At 36.1% G+C, this 15,365-nt stretch overlaps 1 long non-coding RNA gene across 1 annotated transcript in view; it reads left to right on the forward strand.

Annotated features, from left to right (window-relative positions):
• Positions 1 to 11,157: 11,157 nt before the first annotated feature.
• LOC128012873 (uncharacterized) overlaps positions 11,158 to 15,365 on the forward strand; it is a 59,594-nt gene continuing 55,386 nt past the window's right edge. Inside the window, exon 1 of the long non-coding RNA XR_008183200.1 lies at positions 11,158 to 11,299. This is a non-coding gene — a long non-coding RNA (uncharacterized LOC128012873). The remainder of the gene's footprint in view (positions 11,300 to 15,365) is intronic.

Below are 15,365 nucleotides of genomic sequence, written 5' to 3' on the forward strand. Positions count from 1 at the left end.
TTTGGTGCAAATATGTCAAAGCTTTGCAGAGATACAGCCTCAAAGGCATTTTGGCACCCTTCCAGCAGATTTGTTGATGCGCTAAATGAGAACCGCTTCGTATATCGATACGAAATCCATAACATTTTGCCAGGATGGTCTGAAAATGATCCACGTCAAATTTGGTGAAAATCAGACAAACGGTCTAGGAGGAGTTCGAAAAAGTAGGTTTTCAACATTCATCAAAATGGCGGACAGGAAGTTCAGCCAAATAAGAAAAACTTTATATCTATGTTCTCGGCGTGACCCAAGGAATCTATGAAGACCAGCATGATGTCAATAGCCAGATTTATTCAAAAGTTATTAGCCTTTATGTAAATTGAGTTATAACTTTTGACCACTAAGTGCGGCTGTTTCAAAATATTTTGAGTACCTTCAGGGGATGGTGTTGTTGGCACATTCTGAGTTTCGTAACATTACACCAATGCATTTGTTTAGTATAGCATTTTATTTCTCAAAACTGTATTGAAGTCAATGAGAATTTCATGTTTTGTTCTATTATAGCGCCACCAAGAGGCTCAGTCCCACCATTTTTTTTATGTTTGCTCAGAGTGAGCCCATACATATGTGTGTCAATTTTGGTGAAAATATCTCAATTCACTTCAGAGTTATGGACATTTATATGAAAAAGCATGTAAAAATTGACTGACTCTTGACTTTGATTGAATATTACTACCCCTTACTATCAATATTTTGGCATTTGGGCATTGGCATATAGCTATCGACCTATGTTTTCGAACTTCTGACGGTGGTTTCGTCTCGATCAGACAAGCGGTTTCAAAGATATAGCCAGATGTTTTTTAAGCGCTAAATCACAACGCTACACAAACCATAAGGCGAAACCTAGCATGTTGGGTATCATAGGACTCAGTAAGGTTTCAGGAGTCTAATTTGGTGAGTCTCGAGAAAATAAGTTGACCACACCCAAGGTTATAAGCATTTTAAATAGAATGATCACCACTAGGTGGCGCTGTTTCGAAACTTCTCACGCTCCTTCAGGACATTGTGCTGATGACCCATACCATGTTTCGTAACAATCCGTTGATGCGTTATGAAAATACAGCATTTTAGCACAAAATTCAAAATGGCCGACAGTCAAAATGGCCGAGATGGTAAAATTGGATAGCAGTCGACTCGGCATGTTGCCCTGAATCTAACAAGACCAATGTTATGATTTTTGGACAAACTGTTTAGAAGTTATAAGCAAAAATAGCAATTTTCCATATCTCTGGACCAGTAGGTGGCGCTGCGCCGAAACGCAGCAAGTTGCCTCAGGTCATGCTTGTTATGACATGTACCAGGTTTGGTCTGAATACGATAAATTGTTGCAGAGATACAGCCTTACGACTGTTTTTGTAAGCGTTTCGTAAAATTTGTTTGAGCATTTATCGAAAACGGTTTGACGAATCAATTTGATTTGCATAACTTTTGGTCAGCACTGCCTGAAGATGATCTGGTTCAATTTTCGTGTGAATCGGACAAACCGTCTAGGACGAGTTCGAAAAAGTAGGTTTTTCAAAAAATTCAAATTGGCGGCCATATTTATATGATGGAAAATGACGTCATAGGGTGCAATCGAATTGGCATGAGCTCAGAAATCAGAGGAAAAAAGAATTTTGTTGATTGGCCTTACGGTTAAAAATGTATTAACAAAATTAAAGTGAAATTTTGGACAGTTGGTGGCGCTAGAGGGAATGTCTTAGACACACCAAAATTGGTGTATTTAATGTTGGCACTGTCCTCTATCAGAATGTCAAACCAAAACAACTTTCCCGCATTCGGTTCTATGGGCTGCCATAGACTCCCAGTCGGAAGAATAATAATAATAATAATAATAATAATAAGAACGCCAACAAAAACAATAGGTGCCTCGCACCTTCGGTGCTTGGCCCCTAATAATAACGCCAACGATTACAATAGGTGCCTACGCACCTTCGGTGCTTGGCCCCTAATAATAATAAGAACGCCAACAAAAACAAGAGGGTCCTACGCACCTTCGGTGCTTGGCCCCTAATAATAATAAACGAAGCAGATACAATAGGGTCCTCACACCTTCGGTGCTCGGGCCCTAATAATAATAAACAAAGCAGATACAAGAGGGTCCTCGCACTTCGGTGCTCGGGCCCTAATTAAAGCTGCAAGCAGCGATGAACGGGCCCTCGCACCCGGGCTCACCGCCATCGTGTGGCTTTAGTAAAAAGGTGAACATTGAGAAATATGCATTTAATGTCCTAAATATAAGTGGAATATATCAAAGTATATCCCATATATGTGCCAATCTTACCGTTGCCAGCAGGTGGCGCTATCATTATAATAGAATATTGGCCTTCAGATGTGTTCAGGCCAAGACTCTTATCAAACATGTGAAGTTTGGGGAAGATTGAACATTTTATGCTTGAGCTACAACAACTTCTCTTGCTGTGGCAAGACATCCAATTTTGTCATGGCGCCATGGAAACGCCCTTTAACAAAAACTCAAGATCTCCAAAAGTTAACATTGCACAGGCCTTTAGATTAGACTGACCACAAAATATATGTTAATCTCAAAATATTATAGGAGTAGTTTGTCGCAGCGTAAAACATGTCACTTCCTGTTGCCAATAGGTGGCGCTATGAGTATAACTGAATGTGGGCATGTAGATCTGTTAAGGGCAGAAGTTTTATCTAACATGTGAAGTTTGGGGCAGATTGGACATTGTATGTCTGAGTTACAGCAACTTCCTTTTCCATGGCGAAACATCGAAATTTGTCAGGCCGCCATGGACACGCCATTTAACGAAATCTAAAGATCTTCGCAATTTAATATCGCAAAGGGCTTAAGATTACACTGACCAGGTTTGGTGTTGATCTGAAAAAATCTCTAGGAGGAGTTCGTTAAAGTACAACCCCTGAAAATGGCAAAAACAACGCCAATTTTGCAGAGAAAATTCTAAATAACCGACTTCCTGTTGGGATTCGGATTTCGTACCAAGAGACTTTTTTGTAGGTATTGGTGTGTTACATGTGTACACCGATTTTTGTACATGTACGTGAAACATAGCTCGAGGCGCACTCTGTTGAAAGTGTATAGGTGGCGCTATCGAGCCATTTTGCCACACCTGATGGAATATTGGCCTTCAGATGTGTTCAGGCCAGGGCTCTTATCACACATGTGCAGTTTGGGGAAGATCGGACATTTTATGCCTGTGTTATAATATATTTTATTCCCATGGCGAGACATCGAACTTCGTGACGGCGCCATGGACACGCCTTTTAACAAAAACTAAAGATCTTCACAACTTAACATCACACAGGCCTTTAGATTAGACTGACCACAAAAAATACATTGATGTCATAAAATTTCTAGGAGTAGTTCGTCGCAGTATAAAATATGTCACTTCCTGTTGCCAATAGGTGGCGCTATGACTATAACTGAATATGGGCATGTCAATCTGTTCAGGTCAGGAGTCTCATCAAACATCTGAAGTTTGGGGCAGATTGGTCATTGTATGTCTGAGTTATAGCAACTTCCTGTTTCATGGCGAATCATCAAAATTCGCCAGGCCGCCACGGACACGCCCATTAACGAAAACTCAAAAGCTTCGCAATTTAACATTGCAAAGGCCTTCAGATTAGGCATACCAAATTTGGTGTTGATCTGAATGAATCTCTAGGAGGAGTTCGTTAAAATACAACGCATGGAAATGACAAAAATGACACAAAATTTGTTCATAATATTAGCAATAACTGACTTCCTGTTGGGTTTCGGATTTTGCTCCAAGAGACTTTTTTGTAGGTATTGGAGAGTTACATGAGTATACCGATTTTCATACATGTACATGAAACGTAGCTCGAGGCGCACACCGTTGAACGTGTATAGGTGGCACTGTTGAGCCATTTTGCCACACCCACTTCTGAAACCCATATCAGACGTACATTTTCGCCAGTTCTGAGGTGTGTGCAAAGTTTCATGACTTTTCAAGCATGTTTAGGCCCTCAAAAATGCGATTCATTTTGGAGAATAATAATAATAATAATAATAATAATAATAAACGGAGCAATTCCAAGAGGGTCCTCACACCATCGGTGCTCGGGCCCTAAATATAGCTGCAAGCAGCGATGGCGGGCTCAAGCCACCAATGCCATCGCCACCCCGGTGGCATCAGGTAAACTGTGCCCAGCGGGCACATGCATTCACAATATCCCTCTGGCGGTGAGGTTTTAAAGGATATTGCAGTTAAAGAGTTAATCTGAATCATCTAGACTTTAAAATGATATTCACAGAACAATATATATATATATATATATATATATATATATATATATATATATATATATATATATATATATATATATATATATATATATATATATATATATATTTATTTATTTAGTAACACTTTACAATAAGATTTCATTTATAAACATTATGTTAACGCGAACAAGATTTATATAGCATTCATTCATGTCAGTTAATATTCCAAACTTAAACATTAAAACATTGTTTTATTGTGATTTTTTTCCAAGCACATTTTACCAATTCCAAACCATATCAATCTTAATAACTACCATTATTTTTTATTTAATCATTTATGAGTGCCATACAATAGTCCAGGAAAGCTGGAAGAGAAAAACTCCTTATATTCATGTGTGCAGAATTATTAGGCATGTTTTCTTTTACAGATGAAATGCGCTAAAAAAGAGTTTTAACTCAAACTGTTTTAACTCAAAGTCGAAAATTATGAAATACCCATGAGAAATATCAAACACAAATGCAATACAGAAATGGATAAGTTAAGACTTGACCATTGTACAAAAATGCTGACTGGGTCATGAGGTCAGAAAAGAAGAAGAAAAAAAAAACAGGTCAAGAAGAACTGACAAAAATAATTGCAAAATAATTAAGAATTAATGTGAAGATTAATTTTTAGTCAATTCTGCAAGACAGACTTTCAGGAAAGGAGGTGGAATAAAAATGAGCTCCTAAATCTTAATCCCGGATTCAGGAAAATATATTCCTCAAACCATCGGACAAGAGGAGGTGGTGCTGGTCCTTCACGAGTCACTCTAATCTGTTCATAAAGCCTACATATAAAGTCTTAATATATAGTATTTCACAATACTTCATGGTATTCTAATTAAATCATTTTTTGGAATCTTAGATCTCTCAGAACCTGACACATTGTAATTCTGAGACTCCAGAAAAGTGGCAGTTCTGTAAAATGTTGGCGCTGGAGACTAAATGCTCCCTGATAGTTTCACACCTAATTCACTTAACACACACACACACACATTACCCACATGACAGAGTGACATCAGATGTATGATAGTTTTTTAATTTTCTATCATCCATATAGTGTTGTATAGTCATGAAACTATGCATATTTCCTCAGAATGACTTGTCTTCTATGTGTACATTTTTTTGAAATGTTTAGAAGCTGCACTTAAAAAAAATAAAAGACATTTACTGGTTACTTTTTTACTGTTATTTCAAAAAATCACCACGACAAAACCATTCAAGCTATTCAAAATTCATCCGCACCTGTTCTGTAAGATACATTCTTTAAACAGTGGTAAAAGAGGGTGTGGTGCTGATCCTTCGAGACTCACTCAAAACATATCTGTCCAAAAAGCCTATAAAGAATTATTCTTAATATACGGTTCACAATACTTCAGCTTGTTATTCTAATTAAGTGAGGGTCATTTTATCAGTAAAATACATAAAATTCATATTATTTTTCTTTGAAAAATTTCTATAAATGATTTAAATCATACTTGTTTCTACAATAATTATTTAAAAGTAATCCTAGCTCCATCTGGTGGTCATTATTGGTAGTAAGAATTGTAAGCTTGATTTATATGTTATGATAGTTTTAATTTTATGCTGGCTCTTGAAAATGATAAAGCTATGAAACTCACTGTGCTTCCTTCAAATGATGACTTCAACGTATATAAAAAATTATGAAGAGTTGGAATTAAAAATTTTAAAGATATAGTAAAATAACTATTGTATTTTTTTATGTTACTTTAATAAATCGCTATGGCCACACCATTTAAGGTATCCTAAACCCATCTTCAGTATATTGGCTTCATGTTAAAAAAGTTTGGTGTGAACTACTTGTGTCTTCTTGGAGGAGAATGAATTCATTTACAGGCTGAGTTTATCATAAATCCACAATAACATTTCTGAGTTCTGTATCAATCTGTGTTGTTGTTTGTTTATTTTTATTTTTTTATTTTTCATAGGAAGATAACTGACCCTTTACTCTCCTTTTTAATAAATGTGCTTATAAACCAAGAACAAGCTATTTATAGCTGTATTTATAAACTGCTTACTACTGACTATTAATATTGGGACAAGGCTTTATGAAGAATGAACTGACTATTTACTAATGAGTGCAGTTATTATAAAGTGTTATCAATGCATTTGCTAATGTTAACAAATTAGACATTATTTTAAAGTGTTATTAAATCCGTTAAATGATTTGTAAGTGTTTTGTAATGATTATTGACTTATAAGCATTTGTGAAAGTTCTGCTTGCATTACAGCTTAGTCTTGATCTGTGAGCTGAACAGATTTACTGTTACATCCATGAGATTATGTAAATTCAAATAAATATCATGTCACAGGATGTCATAGGTCAGTATCAAATGAGTTTGGAGTGGCTACATTTATTTATGTTTTTATAATTATAATAAATAAACTATGAAATTATACAAAATGTATAAAAAAGTAAATAAATAAATACGCACACACATTTAAAAAAAGCAGCCAAGACGAATGAGTTTCCTTTTGTATATATATAGATTAAAATTGAAAACAGAAGCAGGTAAATGCGGTCACTTAATATTCAAACCCAGTAGATCCACTTCAGATTTACTTCTCAACCGTTTATGTTCACGTGGCTGTTTTCGTTAATATTAGCCAAGCTATTATGTATTTTGAAATAATCTTGTCCGTGATGTGTTCGTTCGTACGACGAAAGGCAGGATCCTGCAGCTCGAGAGATGTTATTCTGCCAGTCGCGCTTTCAAATAGTCTTGCACACTTAAACGGGTCACAAACACCTGCGTTTAGTTCTTGTTGTGTTATAATGGGTGTATTGTGTGCATTTGTGGCAATATTCTATTTTAAAAAGCTCTTAAACAAGAATAAATTTGCTTGTTTTGACATCGTGACACTGTACGCGCTGATCGGAGCGGTGATTTCAGATATAGGCAGCCTCAAATATTTCATTTTCACACAAACAGTTAAAAAACATCTGAATTTAGCTCTTGGTGTGTTCTAATTGGTGAATTGTGTTTTATCGCTTTAATATTTTAATTTTAAAAGCTATAAAACAAGAATAAACTCATTTTTCTGAGCTCGTCATTCCACACGCTGGTGCTCAGAGCCGTGATTCATCTCTCGTGTTTCTCACGTATCACTGACCACACATCCATTATTAATGAGCCCTGACCCGGTAATAATCATATATGTTGGTTTAGCTTGTCAGTGTGATTTAAATCTAAGTATTTATTTGTATTTTAACCGATTTAAAAGTGAAACCAAAAGAGAAAGTCTCCTCCCTTTCAGTCGAATTTCCCTTTCAGGAATTGCACCTGTAGGGGCGCATTTTCTCTCAGACAATGTAAGTCTCAGCACATAATACTCAAACAGAGGGACAGAGTGAGATGAGATGTCTGACAGTTTTTTAATTTTCTGTTACCCATACAGTTTTGTAAAGTCGTGAAACTATCCATATTTACTCAGAATTACTTTTTTTTCTGTATGAAAAAAGGTTTTGAAGTGTTTGGAATTTAAAAATGCAGGATAATTAATAATTCCCTTTTTACTGTCATTTAAAAAAATCACCACGTCAAAACCATTCAAGCTATCCAAAATCCATTGGTAATTTAAGTTCCTCAATGTTTTTTCAACATGTAGACAAAGTTTGGTGTGTATAGTGTTACTCTCCGCTGAGCAGTATGCATTAATTCACAGCTAAATGTAAAAAAAAATCCACATTCAAATCAAAATAGCCGACTTCCTGTTGGTCGTAGCTGATGACTGTGAATTAGAAAGTTGTCCGTCTTAATAAGAACAATTTATGTACCGAGTTTGGTGTCTGTAGCTAAAACTAACCCCCCCACTTTTGACAAAAGGTGGCGCTATAGAGTGCCTCTTCCACGCCCTCTTATGAACTTTTGCCAGTGTCTAGCTGTCACTAATACTGATATGTGTTCTGAGTTTTATGAAATTCTAAGCATGTTATATGCCTCAAAATCACCTGAGAAGTATTCCAGTTTGGCATGTTGCCACGTCAACAATATTATTAGATATCAATATCCCCCCAGCAGATTCATATCGGCTGTGTTTTTACATTATTCTGATGAAGTTTGAAGCAAATCGAGTAAAAATAAGATGCTGAATTCAAAGCATTTTGAAAATGACACACTTCCTGCTGCCAGTTGGTGGCGCTATAACTTTGACTCCTAATAGTCACATATATGCGATCAACATCATACAACGAATAATCTAAGTGAAGTTTGATTAAAATCAAGAAATGTATGTGGATGGTATTAGACACTCCCTGTTTCTCATTTCTCACCATAATTTCAATGCCTCGCCACGAGCAAACCGTTCGAGATATCAAAAATCCCCTGGCAATTTTTCATCCCCAATGTCTTGAGATCATGTTGACCGAGTTTGGTGGCAATCGTGTAAAAAACCTATGACAAGTATTTCAAATTCCAGAGCATGCGCTTTTTACATAACTCTAAATAGTTGACTTCCTGTTGGGCGGAGCCTATGACATGCAATACGCAAGTTGTTCGGCACGATGAGATCTATATGTGTACTGAGTTTCATATTAATAAGTGCAAGTATGTGTGAGCTATACATCAACATTTATGACTGTGTTCCAGGGGGCGCTGTAGAGCCCCTGTGCCACGCCCGGGTCCCAGCCTCTGCAGGCTCCTTAAGGCCACAGATTCCAAAGTGTGCACAAATTTTCAAGAGTTTTTGAGTATGTTAAGGACCCCAAAAGCCCCCACAACTTTGACAACAAATATGAATAATAAACCCCAAATAGCCAACTTCCTGTTGGGCGGAGCCTATGATATGCAATACAAAAGTTGTTTGTATTGATGAGTTCTATATGTGTACCGAGTTTCGTATGTCTACGTGCAAGTATGTATGATATATGGCCCTCAGTATTCCAGGGGGCGCTGTAGAGCCCCTGTGCCACGCCCGTGTATCAGTCTCTGCCCGGCCCTAATGGCCGCAGGTTCCAATCTGTGTGCCAATTTTCAAGACTTTTTAAGCATGTTAAGGGCCCCAAAAGCCCCCGAAACCTTGAAGAAAAATAATAATAATAAATAATAATAATAATAATAATAATAATAGCAAATAATCCTAAGGAAAACAATAGGGCTCTCGCCCTCCAGGCTTGAGCCCTAATAATAATAATAATAAACAAAGCAGATACAAGAGGGTCCTCGCACCTCGGTGCTCGGGCCCTAATAAGAATAATAAGAATAATAATAAACAAAGCAGATACAAGAGGGTCCTCGCACCTCGGTGCTCGGGCCCTAATTAAAGCTGCAAGCAGCGATGAACGGGCCCTCGCACCGGGCTCACCGGCAGCGAGCGGCTTTAGTAAATAGGTGAGCGGTGAGAAATATGCATTTAAACTCATAAATATAAGTGGAATATATCAAAGTTATTCCATATATGTGCCAATCTTCCTGTTGCCAGCAGGTGGCGCTATCATTATAATGGAATATTGGCCTTCAGTTGTGTTCAGGGCAGGACTCTTATCGAACATGTGAAGTTTGGGGAAGATCGAACATTTTATGCCTGAGTTACAACAACTTCCTTTACTGTGGCGAGACAACAAATTTTGTTATGGCGCCATGGACACGCCCTTTAAAAAAAAACAAGATCTCAATAATTTAGCATTGCACAGGCCTTTAGATTAGACTGACCACAAAAACAAAAACATTAATGTCATACTATTTCTAGGAGTAGTTTGTCGCAGCGTAAAACATGTCACTTCCTGTTGCCAGCAGGTGGCGCTATGAGTATAACTGAATATGGGCATGTAGATCTTTTAAGGGTCGAAGTCTTATCTAACATGTGAAGTTTGGGGCAGATTGGACATTGTATGTCTGAGTTACAGCAACTTCCTTTTTCATGGCGAAACATCAAATTTTGTCAGGCCGCCATGGACACGCTCTTTAACGAAACCTCAAGATCTTCGCAATTAAATATCACAAAGTCCTTTAGATTTAACTGACCAAGTGTGGTGTTGATCTGAATAAATCTCTAGGAGGAGTTTGTTAAAGTACAACCCCTGAAAATGGCAACAAAAAAAAAAATAACCGACTTCCTGTTGGGATTCGGATTTCGTACCAAGAGACTTTTTTGTAGGCATTGGTGTGTTACATGTGTGTACCGATTTTTGTAACTGTACGTGAAACATAGCTCGAGGTGCACTCCGTTGAAAGTGTATAGGTGGCGCTATCGAGCCAATTTGCCACACCCAATAGAATATTGGCGTTCAGTTGTGTTCAGGCCAGGACTCTTATCAAACATGTGAAGTTTGGGGAAGATCAGACATTTTATGCCTGAGTTACAAATTTTATTCCCATGGCGAGACATCAAACTTTGTCACGTCGCCAAGGACACGCCCTTTATTGAAAACTCAAGATATTCACAATTCACTATCGCAAAGGCCTTTAGATTAAACTGACCATAACACAATTTTGATTTTATTCGATTTCTAGGAGTAGTTCATTGCAGCGTAAAGCATTCACTTCCTGTTGCCAGCAGGTGGCGCTATGTCTATAACTAAATTTGGGAATGTTGATCTGTTCAGGTCAGGAGTCTTATGAAACATGTGAAGTTTGTTGCAGATTGGACATTTTATGTCTGAGTTATAGCAACTTCATTTTTCATGGCGAATCATCGAAATTCGCCAGGCCGCCACGGGCACACCCTTAAACGAAAACTCTAGATCTTCGCAATTTAACATCGCAAAGGCCTTTAGATTGGGCATACCAAATTTGGTGTTGATTTGAAGAAATCTCTAGGAGGAGTTCGTTAAAATACAACACATGGAAATGACCAAAATTACACAAAATTTGCTCATAATATTACAAATAACTGACTTCCTGTTGGTTTTAGAATTTTGCTCCAAGAGTCTTTTTTGTAGGTATTGGTGTGTTACATATGTGTGCCAATTTTCGTGCATGTACCTGAAACATAGCTCGAAGGCTGTTGATTTTCTTGGTATAGGTGGCGCTGTCGAGCCATTTTGCCACACCCTCTTCTGAATCCTATATCAGACGAAAATTTTCGCCAGTTCTGAGGTGTGTGCAAAGTTTCATGACTTTTTGAGTATGTTTAGGCCCTCAAAAATGCGATTCATTTTGGAGAAGTATAATAATAATAATAAATATAGCTGCAAGCAGCGATGGCGGGCTCAAGCCACCAATGCCATCGCCACCCCGGTGGCATCAGGTAAACTGTGCCCAGCGGGCACATGCATTCACAATATCCCTCTGGCAGTGAGGTTTTAAAGGATAAGGCAGTTAAAGGGTTAATCAGAATCATCAAGACTTTAAAATCACATTCACAGAACAATATATATATAACTTTAGTGACACTTTACAATAATATTTCATTTCTAAACATTATGTTAACATGAACAATATTTATATAGCATTCATTCATGTCAGTTAATATTCCAAACTTAAACATTAAAACATTGTTTTATTGTGATATTTTTCCAAGCACATTTTACCAATTCCAAACCATATCAAACTTAATAACTACCATTATTTTTTATTTAATCATTTATGAGTGCTATACAATAGTCCAGGAAAGCTGGAAGAGAAAAACTCCTTATATTCATGTGTGCAGAATTATTGGGCATGTTTTCTTTTACAGATGAAATGCGCTAAAAAGAGTTTTAACTCAAACTGTAAAGCCCATGAGAAATATCAAACACAAATGCAATACAGAAATTGATAAGTTAAGACTTGGCCATTGTACAAAAAATGCTGACTGGGTCATGAGGTCAGAAAAGAAGAAGAAAAAAACAGGTCAAGAAGAACTGACAAAAAGAATTGCAAAATAATTAGGAATTAATGTGAAGATTAATTTTTAGTCAATTCTGCAAGACAGACTTTCAGGAAAGGAGGTGGAATAAAAATGAGCTCCTAAATCTTAATCCCGGATTCTGGAAGATATATTCCTCAAACCATCGGACAAGAGGAGGTGGTGCTGGTCCTTCACGAGTCACTCTAATCTGTTCATAAAGTCTATATATAAAGTCTTAATATATAGTATTTCACAATACTTCATGGTATTCTAATTAAATAATTTTTTGGAATCTTAGATCTCTCAGAACCTGACACATTGTAATTCTGAGATTCCAGGAAAGTGGCAGTTCTGTAAAATTTTGGCACTGGAGACTCAATGCTCCCTGATAGTTTCACACCTAATTCACTTAACACACACACACACACACACACACACACACCCACAAACACACACAAACACACACACACACATTACCCACAGTGACAGGGGGACAGAGTGACATCAGATGTATGATAGTTTTTTAATTTTCTATCATCCATATAGTGTTGTATAGTCATGAAACTATGCATATTTCCTCAGAATGACTTGTCTTCTATGTGTACATTTTTTTGAAGTGTTTAGAAGCTGCACTTTAAAAAAATAAAAGACATTTACCACGACAAAACCATTCAAGCTATCCAAAATTCATTCACACCTGTTCTGTAAGATTAATTCTTTAAACAGTGGTAAAAGAGGATGTGGTGCTGAACCTTCAAGAGTCACTTAAAACGTATCTGTCCATAAAGCCTATTAAGAATTATTCTTAATATACAGTTCACAATACTTCAGCTTGTTATTCTAATTAAGTGAGGGTCATTTCATCAGTAAAATTCCTAAAATACATATTATTTTATTTGAAAGATTTCTATAAATTATTTAAATCATACTCGTTTCTCCAATAATTATTTAAAAGTAATCCTATAGCTCCCTCTGGTGGCCATTATAGGTACTAAGAATTGCAAGCTTGATTTATAAGTTATGATAGTTTTAATTTTATGCTGGCTCTTGAAAATGATAAAGCTATGAAACTTACTGTGCTTCCTTCAAATGAGGACTTCTACTTATATAAAAAATTATGAAGAGTTAGAATGAAAAATTTTAAAGATATAGTAAAATAACTATTGTATTTTTTATGTTACTTTAATAAATCTCTATGGCAACACCATTTAAGCTATCCTAAACCCATTCACAATTTAACATCTCAGTATATTGGCATCATGTTGAAAAAGGAGTATGGAGTAGTATGAGGAGGAGTATGAATTCATTTACAGGCTGATTTTATCATAAATCCACAATAAAATTTCTGAGTTCTGTATCAATCTGTGTTGTTGTTGTTTGTTTATTTTTATCTTTTATTTTTCATAGGAAGATAACTGACCCTTTACTCTCCTTTTTAATAAATGTGCTTATAAACCAAGGACAAGCTATTTATAGCTGTATTTATAAACTGCTTACTACTGACTATTAATATTGGGACAAGGCTTTATAAAGCATGAACTGACTATTTACTAATGAGTGCAGTTATTATAAAGTGTTATCAATGAATTTGCTAATGTTAACAAATTAGACATTATTTTACAGTGTTATCAAATCCTTAAATGACTCATAAGCATTTGTGAAAGTTCTGCTTGCATTACAGCTTAGTATTGATCTGTGAGCTGAACAGATTTACTGTTACATCTATGAGATTATGTAAATTCAAATAAATATAATGTCACAGGATGTCATAGGTCAGTATCAAATGAGTTTGAAATTATTATTTGCAGCACAAATAAGTTTTTTTTTAGGATTTTTAAAAATCCCTAAAACTGTCAGAAAAAGGTTAAGGCCTAAGCTATTTCTATGTGAGTGGCTAAATTTATTTTTGTTTTTATAATTGTAATACACAAACTATGAAATTATACAAAATGTATAAAAAGGTAAATAAATAAATACGCACACATTAAAAAAGCAGCCAAGTCGAATGAGTTTCCTTTTTTATATAGATTAAAATTGAAGACAGAAGCAAGTGGTAAATGTGGTCACTTTAATATTCAAATCCAGTAGATCCAGTTTATGTTCACGTGGCTGTTTTCGTTTATATTCTCCAAGCTATTATGTATTTTGAAATAATCTTGTCCGTGATGTGTTCATTCGTACGACGAAAGACAGAAACCTGCAGCTCAAGAGATATGTTATTCTGCCAGTCGCGCTTTCAAATAGTCTTGCACACTTAAACGGGTCACAAACACCTGCATTTAGCTCTTGTAGTGTTACAATGGGTTTATTGTGTGCATTTGTGGTAATATTTTATTTAAAAAAGCTCTTAAACAAGAATAAATTCGTTTGTTTTGAGCTCGACACTGTACGCTCTGATCGGAGCGGTGATTTCAGATAGGCAGCCACAAATATTTCATTTTCACACAAACAGTTCAAAAACATCTGAATTAAGCTCTTGGTGTGTTCTAATTGGTTGATTGTGTGATATCGCTGTAATAATTTATTTTTAAAAGCTTTAAAACAGGAATAAATTCGTTTTCTCTGAGCTCTTTACTCCAGACGCTCGTGATCACAGCGGTGATTCATCTCTCCTATTTCTCACGTATCTCTGGCCAGAAATAATTTATCCATGAGCCCTGAACCGGTAATAATCAGATATGTTGGTTTAGCTTGTCAGTGTGAATTAAATCTAAGTATTTATTTGTATTTTTAACCGATTTAAAAGTGAAAGTAAAAGTTCGGGAATTGAACCTGTAGGGGCGCAATTTCTCTCAGACAATGGAAGTCTAAGCACATACACTCAAACAGAGGGACAGAGTGAGATGAGATGTCTGACAGTTTTTTAATTTTCTGTTATCCATACAGTGTTGTAAAGTCGTTAAACTATGCATATTTACTCAGAATGACTTTTTCATCTGTATGAAAAAATTATTTGACGTGTTTGGAAGCTGCAATTTAAAAATACAATAATGATTCCCTTTGTAAGGTCATTTAAAAAAATCACCACGGCAAAACCATTCAAGCTATCCAAAATCCATTCACAATTTAAGTTCCTATCAGAAATACTGATGTGTGCTCAGAGTTTTGTGAAATTCTAAGTATGTTATTTGCCTCAAAATCACCTGAGAAGTATTCCAGTTTGACATGTTGCCACGCCAACAATTTTTTAGATATCAATATCCCCCTTGCAGATTTATATCGGCTGTGTTTTAACATTATTCTGATGAAGTTTGAAGCA

The sequence above is a fragment of the Carassius gibelio genome, chromosome B24 (genome assembly GCF_023724105.1).
Source record: "Carassius gibelio isolate Cgi1373 ecotype wild population from Czech Republic chromosome B24, carGib1.2-hapl.c, whole genome shotgun sequence".
Classification (NCBI taxonomy): Eukaryota; Metazoa; Chordata; class Actinopteri; order Cypriniformes; family Cyprinidae; genus Carassius; species Carassius gibelio.